The 17213-nt window shown below is 42.8% G+C and overlaps 1 long non-coding RNA gene across 1 annotated transcript; it reads left to right on the top strand.

The window, feature by feature from the left end:
* Window positions 1–748: 748 nt before the first annotated feature.
* LOC144309511 (uncharacterized) lies at window positions 749–16812 on the top strand. The gene is made up of 3 exons (XR_013375475.1): window positions 749–1393; window positions 3988–4108; window positions 13779–16812. It is a non-coding gene; the product is annotated as an uncharacterized LOC144309511 (long non-coding RNA).
* The last annotated feature ends 401 nt before the right edge of the window (window positions 16813–17213 follow it).

The raw sequence follows: 17213 nt of genomic DNA, 5'->3' as shown, positions 1-17213 counted from the left end.
CTGAATGAGACTGGTTGTTTGGAGAGAAGTGGTTTGGGACAAAATCTGGATATAAAAAGGTTTTTGTGAAGGGCAATCTTTGGGAAGGAATTTTATGTATGGTCAGGGCAGCACTAAGATCAAAATGAATGGATTTAAAAAGTACAGTGGTATAAGGTTGAAAGTCTGCTTTCTCTGTGTTAAAAATACAAAATTTTCTTGAGTTGTGGGTTTGCTCTTGATATGAAAATGTAAACAAAGTTGTTTTCTTTTCCCTTTGTCCTCCCAGAAAAAACAGTTTCTGTTTTGCCTTTATCGGGTCCTTGGTGATCTCTAATCTGGTTTAGGCTATGCTTTAAAACTTTCTAAGGCTTTTTTTTTTTTCCAATAAAATTTTTATTTATTTACTTGAGAGAGAGACAGAGAGTGAGCATGAGTGGGGCAGAGGCAGAGGAGGAAGGACAGGGAGAGGCAAGCTCCCCGCTGAGCAGGGAGCGGATTGGAGCTCCATCCAGGACCTGAGCCAAAGGCAGATGCTTAACCAACTTAGCCACCCCGAAACGTTCTAAGGTTTTTAACAAGCTTCCCCAAGATTTAAATCACAGGTGAAGTCTCCTTGACTAATCAGGCTTGTTTATTTGGCATGTTACGTTCTTGTATAAAGTCATCACTTGGTATACTGATTATTGAAGCGTTATGTGTCACAGAAATAACTGTATTTCCTTGTCAGTTGCATCACAATGAACAGACCATCAACAATGGCCATTTCTGAGTTTTTGTCATTTATAATTGTTTCTATTCTCTTGCAAAATGACTTTTATCTTCAAGGGGATTCATAAAAGGACTTTGGGACAAATATAGGTATTTGATATCTTTAAGACCAAACCTGAAATGGGTAAGAATTTTCCAGAACTAATTAATAAGCTGCATTCAAACTGAACAAGAATTAGTAATATGGGACTAAATGAACTAGGAAGAAGATTACAGTTTTGTAGCTCTTGCTTGAAACATTGCTGGCTCTCTGTTTACACTTCCAGATTAAGGAAAACTTCTCTTAAGCTATCTGTGATGTACAGAAACCTGATAATTCATTTGTGAACAAATGGAAGCATTTAACTTTTCTCTCTACCTGAACCCCCTGAGATCCGAAAGGTCTCAATAATTTTTCTTTCTTCCATGGCAATCATAGTCATTTGCATAAGCTCTCCAGGAATCTGTTCTCTTTGTAACAGGACACCACTGGAAACATTGGTTATTCTACAAGACTTTGCCTGGAATGTCATATTTCAGAGAGACAGACATAAACTCATATATGACTACACAGTTTATGACTTTATGAAACCTGGAGCCATAAAGCCCCCTTGGAACTGTTGGCCTGATACCTTGTGTGCAGAGTTCCCAGCAGCCTCACCAGGTGAGTAAAGAATGTCACTTTCTGGCAGGTGCAGCAGGAACCTCAGGATACTTTGGGAGCCTTGTGAACACAAAGCCGCCCAAGTCTACAGGTATTGCAGGCATGTCTGACAGCAAGCACTTATCTTGGCTTCTGGCCTACAGGGGCTACTAAAAGTTCAATCTAGATTCCTTGTAAAAGTTCCAGCAAAACAGACTCTAAAAGATCGATATGGGCAGTTGTTGAACTTATGTAAATGATTAGGTCAGCTTTGTTAAAATTCTATTTGTTTTGCAAACAAATTAGTCTCGAGTTGGCTATCTCTGAAAATAAGGATGATTTTAGACAGAAAAATTAAGTTTCAATAACACATCTTTGCAGATGTTAAATCCTAGTTAAGATTGTCTTTAAAAGTTTGTTGTTTGCCTACACTAGACAACTTGAGGCAAACTTCAGAGAAATTGCCACGATAGCTCACGTATACACAGTCCTCTTGTTTGTTACTCTGTGGGGATAATAACACCGCCCCATGGGCATATGATTATTTGAAGAGCTGAAAATGTGATTGACTCCCCAACAATCGTATGATTCAACTAGCACCTTGACTAAATCTGTGTGGCTACGATGACAAAAATCACTCCTCAAAAGCCACTGCATACCCCACTCCCTAGGGTTAACTATGGACTTCTGGAGATAATGGATGACCTCTCCTTCTTTATGATTGGATTGGATGATGCACTTGGGGATGCCCTTATTTCTTGAGACAAGTTTTCTCCCACTTGCCAGTGATTCCTTGTAACTAAGATATTGTTAAGGATAGACCTCAAACAAAGAAGATTCCATGATGGTTTTATCCCTCAGCCACTTCTGTTGATACAAAAGTGCTGAGTGGAGGCTTTAGCCAAGCATACAACATCCCTCCTGGTGGAAGGATCCTCAAAGCTCACTATGAGACAGTCCATGACTCTAATGACTTCACCTCAGGTCCAGAATGTCTTAGATACCAGAGGCCACCAATGGATGATGAGAGGCTGACTTATGAAATACTAGGCTGTGCTCATAGATATGCCTGAGATACTGTCAAACTTTAAACCCAGCTACCTTTATGTCTGGACCTGACCTTTGTACTTCTATAGAGCATAACTGTTCACAGGTTATTGATCTTGTTTATTCTAGTCGACCAGATTTAAAAGATTCCCCTATCGAAAATGCAGATGACAACCAGTTTACCAATGGCAGCAGTTTCATGGAAAAGGGAATAAGAAAAGATGGGTAAGCTATAGTTGGTCTAACTCAGACTATTGAGGCCAGAGCAAATAGGAGCCAGGAAAGCAGAGTTAGTTAGTAGTGCTCACTTGTGCTTTGCAATTTTTAAGACAAAGCCTTAAAAAATATTTGTACTGACTCCAAATATGCCTTCCTCATCCATGGAGCAATTTAGAAGAAAGGGGATCATTATCAAGCCAGAATTCCCTAATCAAATATTAAGCCTGAAAATACAACTGTTCTCGACCCTGTACACTTACCTGAGGAGGTAGCTGTAAACCACCTCAAAGGACAGCAGAAAGGATATGACCCTAGAATGTAAAAAAAACAATTCAGTAGACCACATGGCCCAAGCAGGCAGCACAAATAGGCAAATATTCTGTCTTTTACCAATCTTACCTCCAATAAGGTCCATGAGGGCAGTCTATTCAGACCAAAAAATTCACATAGCCCAGGAACAAGCATATTCAGAAATGCTTTATAATGAGGGGAAATTTTTTATACCCAAATAATAACCAGGGAAAGATAATACAGGGAGTACTCCATTCATTTGGATAAAAAGGCCACTGGAGTGACAAAAACTTTGCTAAGAGAAATTGCCCCTGGATTTGGACTCCTTTGATCCCTATACAAATTCAAAAGATGGCCCTACAAGACTGACTAGCCCTTGATATCTTAAGTGCAATTCAAGGAGGCCTAGAATTAGATGACTGACTCCTAATGGGACGCAGTGGTTCTGTGACTCTAACTTGAGTCACAAGTTCCTTCCCCCGTTGGTGGATAGGCCACTGAAACCTGGATTTTGCCTGGATGCATGGATGCACTGTTAAAACCACTGCCAACTGAGCCAACCTTCCAAATTTAAAATGATGGTAGACACGGCTGTGTCTCATTTGTATGACCACCTAACATCCATTTTTCATCCTTCTTTTGGACTAGAGTGATGTAGGAGAGACGTTAGGGTTGAAATCCAGTGGCCAAGAAGGAATTCTTGAGATGTCTTTGGTGCAAAAAGGTGGTTTTATTGAAGCTGTCCCACAGGACAGGCCCTGTGGGAGAGCTACAATAGGATATTAAGGGGTGGTTATTATATAGTTGGGAGTTGGGAGAAGTTAGGAATACCATAAATCTCTGAGGAATTTTGGAAACAGGTTTCCAGGACCTTGAGGGGGCTAGCTATCGTTGGGGAAAGGTCACTTATTACTGTCTAATAAGCCCGTAGTTTTGAGACCCTTCAGATGTATATCGGTGGGTCCTATGCTTAGGGGAATGATTGCCAATATGTGTCTTGGGGAGAGGAGATACCGGAAATTTCTAAAGGAATTTATAATGTTAAAATACACCTACAGGATCCTGAGCGTTGGGCTAAGATTGCCTTTTGTCCTTCACAAAGTATTAACATTCAGGCAGCTGGTTCCTACAAGAGTGTCACTCTGCTTGTTTCAAAGACTTGTCAATGGACTGTGAATGGTAAGGCCATTTAATTTTTCTTTTGCCTCTGTCCCCCACATCATTTCCCCTCTGAATTATTTTGACCGTTAAATCTTCAAGTTGGCTGGGAGTGGAATATCATCTTCTATAACTTCTTCCTGCTGAATAGGGGTCTAGAGATGTCACCACCTATGGTCTGTTTAGAGATGATAGGTAGATGATAGATGATAGATATAGATAGATAGATAGATAGATAGATAGATAGATAGGTAGATAGCTGTGTGTGTGTGTGTCTGTGTGTGTGTAAACCTCAGTGTGCACATAGCAGCTGCTTTTCTGTGGTAGAAACTAGCTGAAAGCAGAGAATGGAGCAGATTGCAGAAAACCTGGCTGTTGCTTTTCGCTGTCTGCCACAATAGGTTCAAGCCTCTGCGATGGCTTTTCTGGGACATAAGGGAGTAAGAGACTGAGTCAAGTACAGACACCCGATAACCAGGCTGCAGTTTTTTGCTGAGTGCTACAATAAACTCTAGCCTGCACCCCCACTGTGCACCCCCACTGTGCTACTGCTTTTCAGGGATGGGATGGTGCTGGCCATGCCCCAAGCCTCTTATCTGGGATAGAGGAATGGGTCTGCACCTTACCAGGCCCTATAAAACTTGGAGTTTGGAATCCCAGCCACTGGCCAGAGATAAAATACAGATCTGTGGCTCTGGATGTGCTGACAGGCTAGGCACAGGCAGGTTAAAGGTAGTGAACTGACAAAAGCTAGGGACACAGGAGATTGTTTGCTTTCCCAAGAGGGCTTCCTGAACAGCAGTGGCTGGAAATTCCATCCCCAGGGACAAGAGGGCAGGGTGATGCCATCGACTACGTACTTCACCACCACTCCCTCGTCCTGCCCACCAGCGCAGTTTGGCTTCGGAGGCAAACACAACACCTCCAAGGAAGGCTGGAAACCACTATGCTAAACCCCACACCTTGACCTGGCATCTTTAGAAGGACAAGTCACCTCCTGAACAAGTCCAGCAGACCTCTCTCACAGAAAACCAACGTAGGCTTGCATCTAGCAAATCTATGGAGCAAAGAAAGGTCCAAAACATCAGACGAGGGGCAGGGCAAGATGGCGGAGGAGTAGGGTCCCCAAGTCACCTGTCCCCACCAACTTACCTAGATAACTTTCAAATCATCCTGAAAACCTAGGAATTCTCTCTGAGATTTACTTATTTATTTTAATTATTTTTATTTATTTTTCATTGGAGTTCAATTTGCCAACATATACCATAACACCCAGTGCCCATCCCATCAGGTGCCCCTTCAGTGCCCGTCACCCAGTCACCCCAACCCCCCACCCACTACCCTTCCACTACACCTTGTTCATTTCCCAGAGTTAGGTGTCGCTCATGTTTTGTCACCATCACTGATATTTTCACTCATTTTCTCTCCTTTCCCCTTTCAGTATTTTTTATATTCCCCAAATGAATGAGACCATATAATGTTTCTCCTTTCCAGATTGACTTATTTCACTCAGCACAATACGCTCCAAGTCCCTCCACGTCGAAGCAAATAGTGGGAATTTCTCGTTTCTAATGGCTGAGTAATATTCCAGTGTATACACAGACCACATCTTCTTTATCCATTCATCTTTCAGTGGACACCGAGGCTCCTTCCACAGTTTGGCTATTGTGGGTATTGCTGCTATAAACATCGGGGTGCAGGTTTTTCACTTCATCTGTATCTTTGGGGTAAATCTCCAGCAGTGCAATTGCTGGGTCATAGGATAGTTCTATTTTTAACTCTTTGAGGAACCTCCACAGTTTCCAGAGTGGCTACACCAGGTCACACTGCCACCAACAGTGCAAGAGGGTTCCCCCTTCTGCACATCGTCGGCAACATTTGTTGTTTCCTGCCTTGTTAATTTTCCCCATTCTCACTGGTGTGAGGTGGTATCTTATTGTGGGTTGGATTGGTATTTCACTGAAGCCCAGTGGTGTGGAGCATTTTCTCATGTGCTTGCTGGCCATGTCTATGTCTTCCTCTGTGAGATTTCCGTTCATGTCTTTTGCCCATTTCAAGACTGGATCGTTTGTTTCTTTGATATTGAGTTTAATAAGTTCTTTACAGATCTTGGATACTAGCCCTTTATCTCATATGTCATCTGCAAATATCTTCTCCATTCTGTAGGTTGTCTTTTAATTTTGTGGACTGTTTCTTTGCCTGTGCAAAACCTTCTTATCTTGAAGAAGTCCCAATAGTTCATTTTTGCATTTGTTTCTCTTGCCTTCATGGATGTATCTTGCAAGAAGTTACTGTGGCTGAGTTCAAAAAGGGTGTTGCCTGTGTTCTCCTCTACGATTTTGATGGACTCTTGTCTCACATTTGGATCTTTCATCCATTTTGAGTTTGTCTTTGTGTATGGTGTAAGAGAAGGGTCCAGTTTCTATCTTCCGTGTGTGGCTGTCCAGTTTTCCTAGCACCATTTATTGAAGGGACTGTCTTTTTTCCAGTAGATAGTCTTTCCTCCTTTGTTGAATATTAGTTGATCATAAAGTTGAGGGTCCACTTCTGGATTCTCTGTTCTGTTCCATTGATCTATGTGTCTGTTTTTGTGCCAGTACCACACTGTCCTGATGACCACAGCTTTGTAGTACGACCTGAAATCTGGCATTGTGATGACCCCAGCTATCGATATCTTTTTTAATATTCCCCTGGCTATTCGGAGTCTTTTCAGATTCCACACAAATCTGAAGATGGTTTCTTCCAACTCTCTGAAGAAAGTCCATGGTATTTTGATAGGGATTGCATTGAACACGTAAATTGCCCTGCGTAGCATTGACATTTTCACAATATTAATTCTTCCACTCCATGTGCATGGAATATTTTTCCATCTTCTTTGTGTCTTCCTCAATTTATTTCAGAAGCGTTCTGTAGTTATTAGGGTATATATAGATCCTTTCCCTCTTTGGTTCGGTTTCTTCCTAGGTATCTTATGCTTTTGGGTGCAGTTTTCAATGGGATTGACTCCTTAATTTCTCTTTCTTCAGTCTCATTGTTAGTGTATAGAAAGGTCACTGACTTCTGGGCATTGATTTTGTATCCTGCCACACTGCTGAATTGCTGTATGAGTTCTAGCAATCTTGGGGTGGAGGCTTTCGGGTTTTCTAGGTAGAGTATCATGTCATCTGCAAAGAGGGAGAGTTTGACTTCTTCTTTGCCAGTTATTTCTTTTTGTTGTCTGATTGCTCAGGCTAGGACTTCTAGGACTATGCTGAATAGCAGTGGTGAGAGTGGACATCCCTGTCTTCTTCCTGATCTTAGGGAAAAGGCTCTCAGTGTTTCCCCATTGAGAATGATATTTGCTGTGGGCTTTTCATAGATGGCTTTTAAGATGCTGCGGAATGTTTCCTCTATCCCTACACTCTGAAGAGTTTTGATCAGGAATGGATGCTGTATTTTGTCAAATGCTTTCTCTGCATCTATTGAGAGGATTACATGGTTTTGTTTTTACTCTTGTTGATACGATTTATCGCATTGATTGCTTTACGAGTGTTGAACCAACCTTGCATCCCAGGGATAAATCCCCTGTGGTCATGGTGAGTCATCTTCTTAATGTAATGTTGGATCCTATTAGCTAGTGTCTTGTTGACAATTTTTGCATCCATGTTCATCTGGGATATTCATCTATAATTCTCCTTTTTGGTGGGGTCTTTGTCTGGTTTTGGAATGAAGGTGATGCTGGCCTCATAGAATGAGTTGGAAGTATTCCATCTCTTTCTATCTTTCCGAACAGCTTTAGTAGAATACTTATGGTTTCTTCTTTACACGTTTGATAGAATTCCCCTGGGAGGCCATCTGGCCCTGGACTTTTGTGTCTTGGGAGGTTTTTGATGACTGCCTCAATTTCCTCCCTGGTTATTGGCCTGTTCAGGTTTTCTATTTCTTCCTGTTTCAGTTTTGGTAGTTTGTGGCTTTCCAGAAATGTGTCCATTTCTTCCAGGTTTCCTCATTTATTGGCATATAGCTGTTCATAATATGGTTTAAAAACCGTTTGTATTTCCTTGGTGTTGGTAGTGATCTCTCCTTTCTCATTCATAATTTTATTAATTTGAGTCTTCTCTCTCTTGTTTAATAAGGCTAGCTAATGGTTTATCTATCTTATTCTTTATTTCAAAGAACCGAATCCTGGCTTTGTTGATCTGTCCCACAGTTCTTCTGGTCTCTATTTCATGGAGTTCTGCTTGAATCTTTATTAAGTCTCTTCTTCTGCTGGGTGTAGAATCTATTTGCTGTTTTTTTTCCTCCATCTCCTTTAGGTGCAAGGTTAGCTTTTGTATTTGAGTTCTTTCCAGTTTTTGAATGGATGCTTGTATTGCGATGTATTACCCCTCAGGACTGCGTTTGCTGTATCTCAAAGAATTTGAACGGTTGTATCTTCATTCTCATTAGGTTCCATGAATCTTTTTAATTCTCAGGACTGCGTTTGCTGTATCCCAAAGAATTTGAACGGTTGTATCTTCATTCTCATTAGGTTCCATGAATCTTTTTAATTCTTCTTTAATTTCCTGGTTGACCCTTTCATCTTTTAGCAGGAGGGTCCTTCACCTCCACATCCTTGGAATCCTTCCAAAATTCTTCTTGTGATTTATTTCTAATTTCAAAGCATTATGGTCTGAAAATATGCAGGGGACGATCCCAATCTTTTGGTATCGGTTCAGACCTGATTTGTGACCCAGTATGTGGTCTATTCTGGAGAAAGTTCCATGTGCACTTGAGAAGAATGAGTATTCAGCTGCGTTTGGATATAAAGTTCTGTAAATATCTCTGAAATCCATCTGGTCCAGTGTATCATTTAAGGCTCTTGTCTCGGGCAGCCCTGGTGGCGCAGCGGTTTAGCGTCGCCTGCAGCCCAGGGCGTGATCCTGGAGGGCCGGAATCGAGTCCCACATCGGGCTCCCTGCATGGAGCCTGCTTCTCCCTCTGCCTGTCTCTCTCTCTCTGAATGAATTAATGAATGAATGAATGAATGAATGAATGAATGAATAAATAAATAAATAAATAAATAAATAAATAAGGAAAGAAAACTTTAAAGTTCTTGTCTCTGTATATTGTTGTGCTTGGGAAATCTGTCGATTGTAGAATGCGCTAGATTGAAGTCACCAAGTGTAAGTGTATTATTATCTAAGTATGTCTTAACTTTGCTTATTAATTGATTGTTATACTTGGCAGCTCCCACATTCGGGGCATAAATATTGATGATGTTACATCCTCTTGTTGGATAGATCCTTTAAGTATGATATAGTGCCCCTCTTCATCTCTCACTACAGACTTCGGGATAAACTTTAGTTTATCTGGTATAAGGATGGCTACCACTGCTTTCTTTTGAGGACCATTTGAATGGTACAGTGTTCCCCAACCTTTTATTTTCAGGCTGTAGGTGTCCTTCTGCCTAAAATGAGTCCCTTGTAGACAGCAAATAGATGGGTCTTGCTTTTTTATCCAGTCTGAAACCCTGCCCCTTTTGGTGGGGTCATTAAGCTCATTCACGTTCAGCGTTACTATTGAAAGATATGGATTTAGTGTCATCATGATACCTATTCAGTCCCTGGTTTTGTGGGTTGTTCCCTTGGACTTCTTCTTTCTATTACAGAATCCCCCTTAGGATTTCTTGCGGAGCTGGCTTGGTGGTCACATACTCTTTCAGTTTCTGCCTATCTTGGAAGCTCGTTATCTCTCCTTCTATTCTGAATGAGAGCCTTGCTGGATAAAGTATTCTTGGCTGCATGGTCTTCTCATTTAGGACCCTGAATATATCCTGCCAGCACTTTCTGGCCTGCCAGGTCTCTGTGGAGAGGTCTGCTGTTAATCTAATATTTCTCCCCATAAAATTTAGAGATTTTTTTGTCTCTTGCTGCTTTAAGTGTCTTCTCTTTGTCTTTGGAATTTGCAAGTTTCACTATTAAATGTCAAGGTGTTGAGCAGTTTTTATTGATTTTAGGGGGGTATCTCTCTATTTCCTGGATCTGAATGCTTGTGTCCCTTCCCAGGTAGGAAAGTTCTCAGCTATGATTTGTTCAAATACGTATTCTGGACCTCTGTCCCTTTCGGCACCCTCGGGAGCCCCAATTACATGTAGATTTTCCCTTCTGAGGCTGTCATTTATTTCCCTTAACCCATCCTCATGATCTTTTAATTGTCTCTTTTTCCCTCAGTTTCTCGCCTTGCCATCAACTTGTCTTCTATGTCACTCACTCATTCTTCTACCTCGTTAACCCTCATGGTTAGGACCTCCAGTTTGGATTGCATCTCACTTAATTGATTTTTAACTTCTGACTGATGAGATCTAAATTCTGCAGTCATGAAGTCTCTTGACTCCTTTATGCTTTTTTCTCGAGCCAACAGTATCTTTATAATTGTGCTTCTGAATTGGTTTTCTGACATTGAATTGTAATCCAGATTTTGTAACTCTGTGGGAGAGGACTGTTTCTGGTTCTTTCTTCTGAGGGGAGTTTTTCCTTCTAGTCATTTTGCTCAGTCCAGAGTGACCAAAAGCAAGTTGTACTGGAAAAAGGAGAAAAAGAGAGAACAGAAAAAAGAAAAATAAAAACGGAAGAAGAAGAAGAAGAAAAAAGAAAAAAAATGGGGTGGGGGGAACAGAAGACAAAGAACAAGGGGGAGTATCCTCTGATTCTATATACTGTAAATACCTCGACTTCCCCGGGACTTTCCGGTGCTGCTTGGTCAATAACTTGCTTTTCCCTCTTCCCTCTAGCTGGTCTTCTGGGGGAGGGGCCTGCTGTGCTGATTCTCAGGTGTGAGTACCTGGGGGAGCTTCTCAGCCCCCTGCCTGGTACACGGCTCATTGGGAGTTGTTTAACCTGTTCATCCTGTGAGGCCACCGTGAGGCTCAGTGGAGGTTGTTTATCCTGTGAGGCCCCAGGAGGAACAGTGGCAGCGGCCAGCTCTCCAGCCCTGGAGTCCAGCCCGGTAGTTACTGCTACCGCAGCTCCCAGTCCGCAGGGTTCTGGATTCTCCGGGGGCGGGGCCGCTGATCTGCACTGCTCAGGGTAGTGGCGGCAGGAGTGTCCTTGCTGTCCTGTGCCCTCCCGGCCTCTGCCTGTCCCGCGGGGAGCGCCGGATCCTGGGCTGTGTCCTCCGGCAGCCTGGGCTCTGGGGCCTGCACTGTTGGAATCCCCCTCCCTGGCGATACAGCCCTCTCCACGCGGAGCCTCCGAATTCCTCTCAGGTGGAATTTATAGGTTTTCAGGATGATTTGAAGGTTATCTAGGTCTCACTCTGAGATTTAAAGAGAAAACAGCTGGAACGCTCCAGAGAGAAGAGTTTTTGCTTCTAACGAGGTAGGAAGGCGGAAAAAAATTAAAAAAAAGAATCAAGCGGGGGGTGGGGGGGGAGCCCCCCACGTGGAGCCTGGCTAAGTCCGGGTAGCAAAAGCCTCCCGGGACAGGGAAGCCCAGTCCCTGAGAAGCAGGAACTTTAAAAATCCGCACCAGGTTTGTCCCAGATGGAAAGGCGATTAGTAGGGAACTTGGGCAGAATTGCAGGAGGGGCAGTGGAGCCTCCAGTCTCCCAGAGTCCCTAACAGAGGAAGTGCACCCTGCGGGAGAGCGTTCTATAGACTGTGGGCTGAGCTCGGTAAAGGGTTGGATGGAGTACGGGCCGGCGGGCCTCGGGAGAAGCTCAGGCAGAGGCTCCCGACGGAGGGGGCTGTGCCCTGCTGCTTTCGGGAGCCGCGCCCTGAGAATATGATTCCAGCAGCACAGGCCCCAGACAGCAGGGCACCGGGGAACTCAACCTAGGATCCGGTGCTCCCCCCTCCCTGGGACAGGTGGAGGCAACGAGAGCACAGGTCAGTGAGGATTCTCCTGCCCCCCGCCCCCGGGCGCCCCTAGCTGTGCAGATCAGCACCTCCCGCCCCCGGAACATGAGGCCAGTGTGGACTGGGAAATTGTAGTAGTTACTGTGGGAGCTGACTCCAGAGCTGGAGAACTGGCTGCCGCCAGTATTGTTGTTCCTCCTTGTGTCACCCTGTGCCTGGGGCGGAGTGGGGTCGCCAGGGAACAGCGGCCTCAGAGAATAAACAGCTCCCACTGAGCCCTGCACCTGGCATGGGGCGGGGTAGCTACCTGGGTGCACACATCTGAGAATCAGCACAACAGGCCCCTCTCCCAAAAGACCAGCTGGAAGGACAGGGGAAGAGCAAGTTCTTGGCGGACCAACACTGGAAAGCTCCAGGGGAAGTTGAGGGATTTACAGTTTATAGAACCAGAGTATACCCCTCCTTTTTAATTTTTTTCCTCCCTTTTCCAGGAAAGCATTAGATCAGACCGTAAGTTTCCAATTTTTTCTCTTTTCCCACCTTAACTACAATATTTTACCACCTCTTCATTTTTAAGATTCTTCCTTTCTGACTTTCATATTTCTACAGTTACAGACCTTGATGTATTTTCCACTTCTAGATTACCTTCAACATACTCAGTTTAATTTTGGGAGATATGCAAGATATGTTTTCTTTGTTTTGTGTTTTTGTTTTCGCTGCCTCATTTTGCTCTACAATGGCAGAAGTTAATACCTTCTAAAACATGACCCAGTATGCACCCAGAACCAAGTATTATACCATGCTGTTTCATTCTGTGAGATTCCTCATTCCCATTCTGCCCCCCCCCTTTATCTCATCTATGCTTTGGTGGTCAATGTTGGGGCCCTCTACAAGTATTTCTGGTTTATATAAATTTGGGACTGAGCATCTTCTAATAATACAGAACTTAATATATCAGAAACAAGAGAATCACCCTCCGGACCCCTACATTCTCCCTCCACTACAACTTCTTCACCACCACCATCTCCCAGTCCCGCCCTCCCCACCTTTTTTTCTTATTCTCTTTTTCTTTTTCTATTCTTCTTTTTCCCTCCTTTTTTCCCTTCTTTTTTAGGTTCATGGCCTTTTATTTTTTACTACTTTTTTTTTAAACTTGTTTTTCACTTTAGTTGTCCTTTCATTTTATTTTGTCTGATCTGTTTTCAATTTCTGGTCTCTGACCCTCGGCAGAATCATCTGGGTGAAATTTAGTCAGGTCATGGTTGATAGTCTTGACACCGCCCGCTCATACAGCCACTCTGCACTGAGAAAAATAACTAGAAAGAAGAACTCCCCCTGATGAACATAGATGCAAAAATTCTTATCAAGATACTAGCCAATAGGATCCAACAGCCCATTTACCTGGATTATTCACCACGAACAGGTGGGCATTATTCCTGGGATGCAAGGTGGCTCAACATACACAAATCAACCAGTGTGATATGCCACATGCGTAAAAGAAAGGACAAGTGCCATATGATCCTCTCAATAGATGCAGAAAAAGTGCTTTACAAAATAGAGCATCCTTTCTTGATAAAAACTGTCCACTGTGTAAGGCTAGAGGGAACATATCTCATTTGCATAAAAGCCATATTAAAAAAAACTCACAGCAAATATCATCCAAAACAGGGAAAAACTGAGATCTTTTACCCTAAGTTCAAGAACACGACAGGGATGTCCACTCTCACCACTGTTGTGCAACATAATGCTAGAAGTCTTAGCCTTGGCAATAAAAATTTTAAAAAATAAAGAAATAAATAAAAACTTAAAAAACCCACAAAGAAATAAAAGGCATCCAAATCAACAGAGAAGAAATCAAACTCTCCCTTTTTGCAGATCACATGATTCTCCATGGAAAAATCCTAAAGGACTCCAGCAAAATATTGCTAGAATTCATACAGCAATTCGGCAAACTGGCAGGATACAGAATCAATGCACAGGAATCAGTGCATTTCTGTGCACTAACAATGAGACAGAAGAAAGAGAAATGAAGGAATTGATCCCATTTACAATTCTACCAAAAACCATAAGATACCTAGGAAGAAACCTAACCACTTTGGTAAAGGATCTGTACTCTGAAAACTGTAGAACACTTAAGAAAGGAATTGAGGAGGACACAAAGAAATGGAAATTCCCATGCTCATGGGTTGGAAGAACAAATATTGCTATAATATCTATACTACACAGAGCAATCTACACATTCAATGCAATCCGTATCAAAATACCATCAGCATTTTTTCATAGAGTTGGAATAAACCATCCCAAAATTTGCGTGGAAACAGAAAAGACCCAGAATAGCTGAAGGAATGTTGAAAAAGAATCCCAAAACTGGAGGCATCACAATTCCTGACTTCAAGCTGTATGACAAAGATGTCATCATCAAGACAGTGTCCTACTAGCACAAAGACACACAGATCCTTGGAACAGAATATAGAAGTCAGAAATGGACCCTCAACTCTGTGGTCAACTAAACTTTCACAAGGCAGGAAAGAATATACAATGGAAAAAAAGCCAGTCTCTTCAACCAGTGGTGTTGGGAAAGTTGGACAGACACATGCAAGAGAATAAAACTGTACCACTTTCTTACACCAAACACAAAAATAAGTTCAAAGTGGATGAAAGACCTAAATGTGAGACAGGAATCCATCAAAAATTGCAGAGAATGCAGGCAGCAGCCTCTGTGACCTCAGCCATAGCAAAGAAATGGATGCAATTGATTGCCTCTCCAGAGGCAAGAAGAACAAAGGCAAAAGTGAACAATTGGGACTTGATAAAGATTTAAAGAAGAACAAAAACCCAACAAACTTTGTACAGAAAAGGAAACAGTCAACAAAACTAAAACTTTTTTTAGTTTTAGATATTCGTAAATGTCGTATCAGATAAAGGGCTAGCATCCAAGATCTATAAAGAACTTATCAAAATCAACACCCAAAAAACCCAAATAATCCAGTCAAGAAATGAGCAGAAGACACGAACAGACATTTCCCCCAAGAAAACACACAAATGGCCAACAGGCGCATAAAAAAGAACTTTCCGCATCACTGGGCACCAGGGAAATCCAAACCAAAACCACAATGTGATCCCACCTCACACCACTCACAAGGGCTCAAATTAAACTCAAAATTAAACTAAGGGGCACATGTATGTTTATAGCAGCAATCTCCACAATAGCCAAAATATGGGAAGAGCTAAGATGTCCTCATCAACAATCCAATGAATGGATAAAGGAGCTGTGGTATATATCCATTGTGTGTGTATACTCAGCCATCAAAAAGAAAGAAATTTTGCCACTTGCAATGGAATGGGTGGAACTAGAAGACATTCTGCTAAGCAGAATAAGTCAGTCAGAGAAGGGCAAATACCATACGATTTCACTCATATGTGGAATTTAAGAAACAAAACAGATGAACATGGGGGAGGGGAAAGAAAAATAAAACAAGATGAAAATTGAGAACCAGGCAAACCATAAGAGATGCTGAGCTTTAGGGAACAAACTGAGGGTAGCTGAGGGATTTGGGTGAGAGGATGGGCTAACTAGGTGATGGGCATTAAGGAGTGAAGTAGTGGCACTGGGTGTGGTGTGCAACTGATGAATCACTTAATGCTACTTCTGAAACTAATAACACGGTATGGGGGCGGGGCAAGATGGCAGAAGAGGAGGGGTCCTCAACTCACCTGGTCCCACCAACTTACTGAGATAACTCTGAAATCATCCCGAACACTGACAACTCCGACCTGAGATTTAAAAAGAGAACAATCAGAATGCTCCCGAGAGAAGGGAGCATTTGCTTCTAGCAAGGTAGGAAGGTGGAAAAAAATAAAAGAAAAATAAAAGAAATAAATAAAAATAAATAAATAAATAAATAAATAAATAAAATAAAAATAATAAATAAATAAAAGAAATAAATAAAAAATAAAAAAATAAATATAAAAAATATAAAAAATATAAAATAAAATGAAATAAAAATATAATAAAAAATATAAAAGAATATAAAATATAAAAAAATAAAAATAAATAAAAAAAAATAAAGGTAGGAAGGTGGAAAAAAATAAAAGAAAAAAGATCAAGTTGGGGAGGGGCACCACAAGGAGCCCAGATAAAGCTTCCTGGAGGGACAGGAAAGCCCAGCCCTGGAGAAGCAGGAACTCTGAAACTCCACCGTGGACTTTTCCCCCGAGGGAAAAGTGCTTAGCAGGGGAATCAGGTAGAGATAAGTGCTTAGCTTCCTTTCCTTAGCAGGAAGGGCAGTGAAGCCTCCAGTTTCCCAGAGACACGAATACAGGAGGGGCCCCTGGAGGGAAAACACACCACAGACTGGGCAGATCTGTACAGGGCTGGCGGCACGTGGCAGGGCATCTGGGAGAAGCCAGTGGGTTAGGCGGGCGGCTCCAGACGGAGGTGTCTGTGCCCTGCTGCCTTGGGGAGCCACGTGCCCCAGAGGCGCCATCCCAGCAGCACAGGGCCCTGGATCCCAGGGCACCGAGCAGACAAAGCCCACGATCCTGCTCTACCCCTGAGACAGGCGGAAGCAGGGAGGGCACAGGACAGTGGGGACTCTCCTGCCGCTCGCTGGGTGCCCTGCAAGCTGTTCGGATCAGTGCCCCCCACACCGCCCCGGAGGTGTCGCACTAGTCCAGTGCCAACTGGAAGACTGCGGTAGTTACTAGCAGGGAGCTGACCCCAGAGCTGGAATTCTGGCCACCTCCATTGTTGATTTCCTCCTTGTTTCCCCCTGTGCCTGGGAGAGGCAGCACTACCAGGGAACAGAGGCCTCACAAGGTAAACATCTACCACTGAGCCGGCAACTGGCAGGGGGCGGGACAGCTCTCCCAGGTGCATGCACGCACATGTGAGAATCAGCACAGCAGAACCCTCACCCAGAGGACCAGCTGGAAGAACAGGGGAAGAGCAAGTTCTTGACCAAGCAGCACTGGAAAGCTCCCGGGGAAGTCGAGAGATTTATGGTATATAGAACTAGAGGGTACCCTCCCTTCCCCCCACCCCTTTTCCCAGTACAACTCGTTTATATATCAGACGAAAAGCTTCCAATATTTTTTCTCTTTTCCCACCTTAAATACAATATTTTACCACCTCTTCATTTTTTTCTTCCTTTTTTGACTTTCGTATGCCTACAATTACATATGCATTTGTCTTAGATATATTTTTCACTTCTAGATTCCCCTCAACAAACTCAATTCAATTTTGGGAGATATGTGAGATCTTGTTTTGCGCTTTTTGTTTTCTCTGTCTTGTTTTGTTCTACAATGACA

This window comes from Canis aureus, unplaced genomic scaffold (genome assembly GCF_053574225.1).
Source record: "Canis aureus isolate CA01 unplaced genomic scaffold, VMU_Caureus_v.1.0 NW_027326476.1_RagTag, whole genome shotgun sequence".
Taxonomy (NCBI): domain Eukaryota; kingdom Metazoa; phylum Chordata; class Mammalia; order Carnivora; family Canidae; genus Canis; species Canis aureus.
Note: the sequence above shows the minus strand (reverse complement) of the source record. Positions and strands in the feature narration are given on the sequence as shown.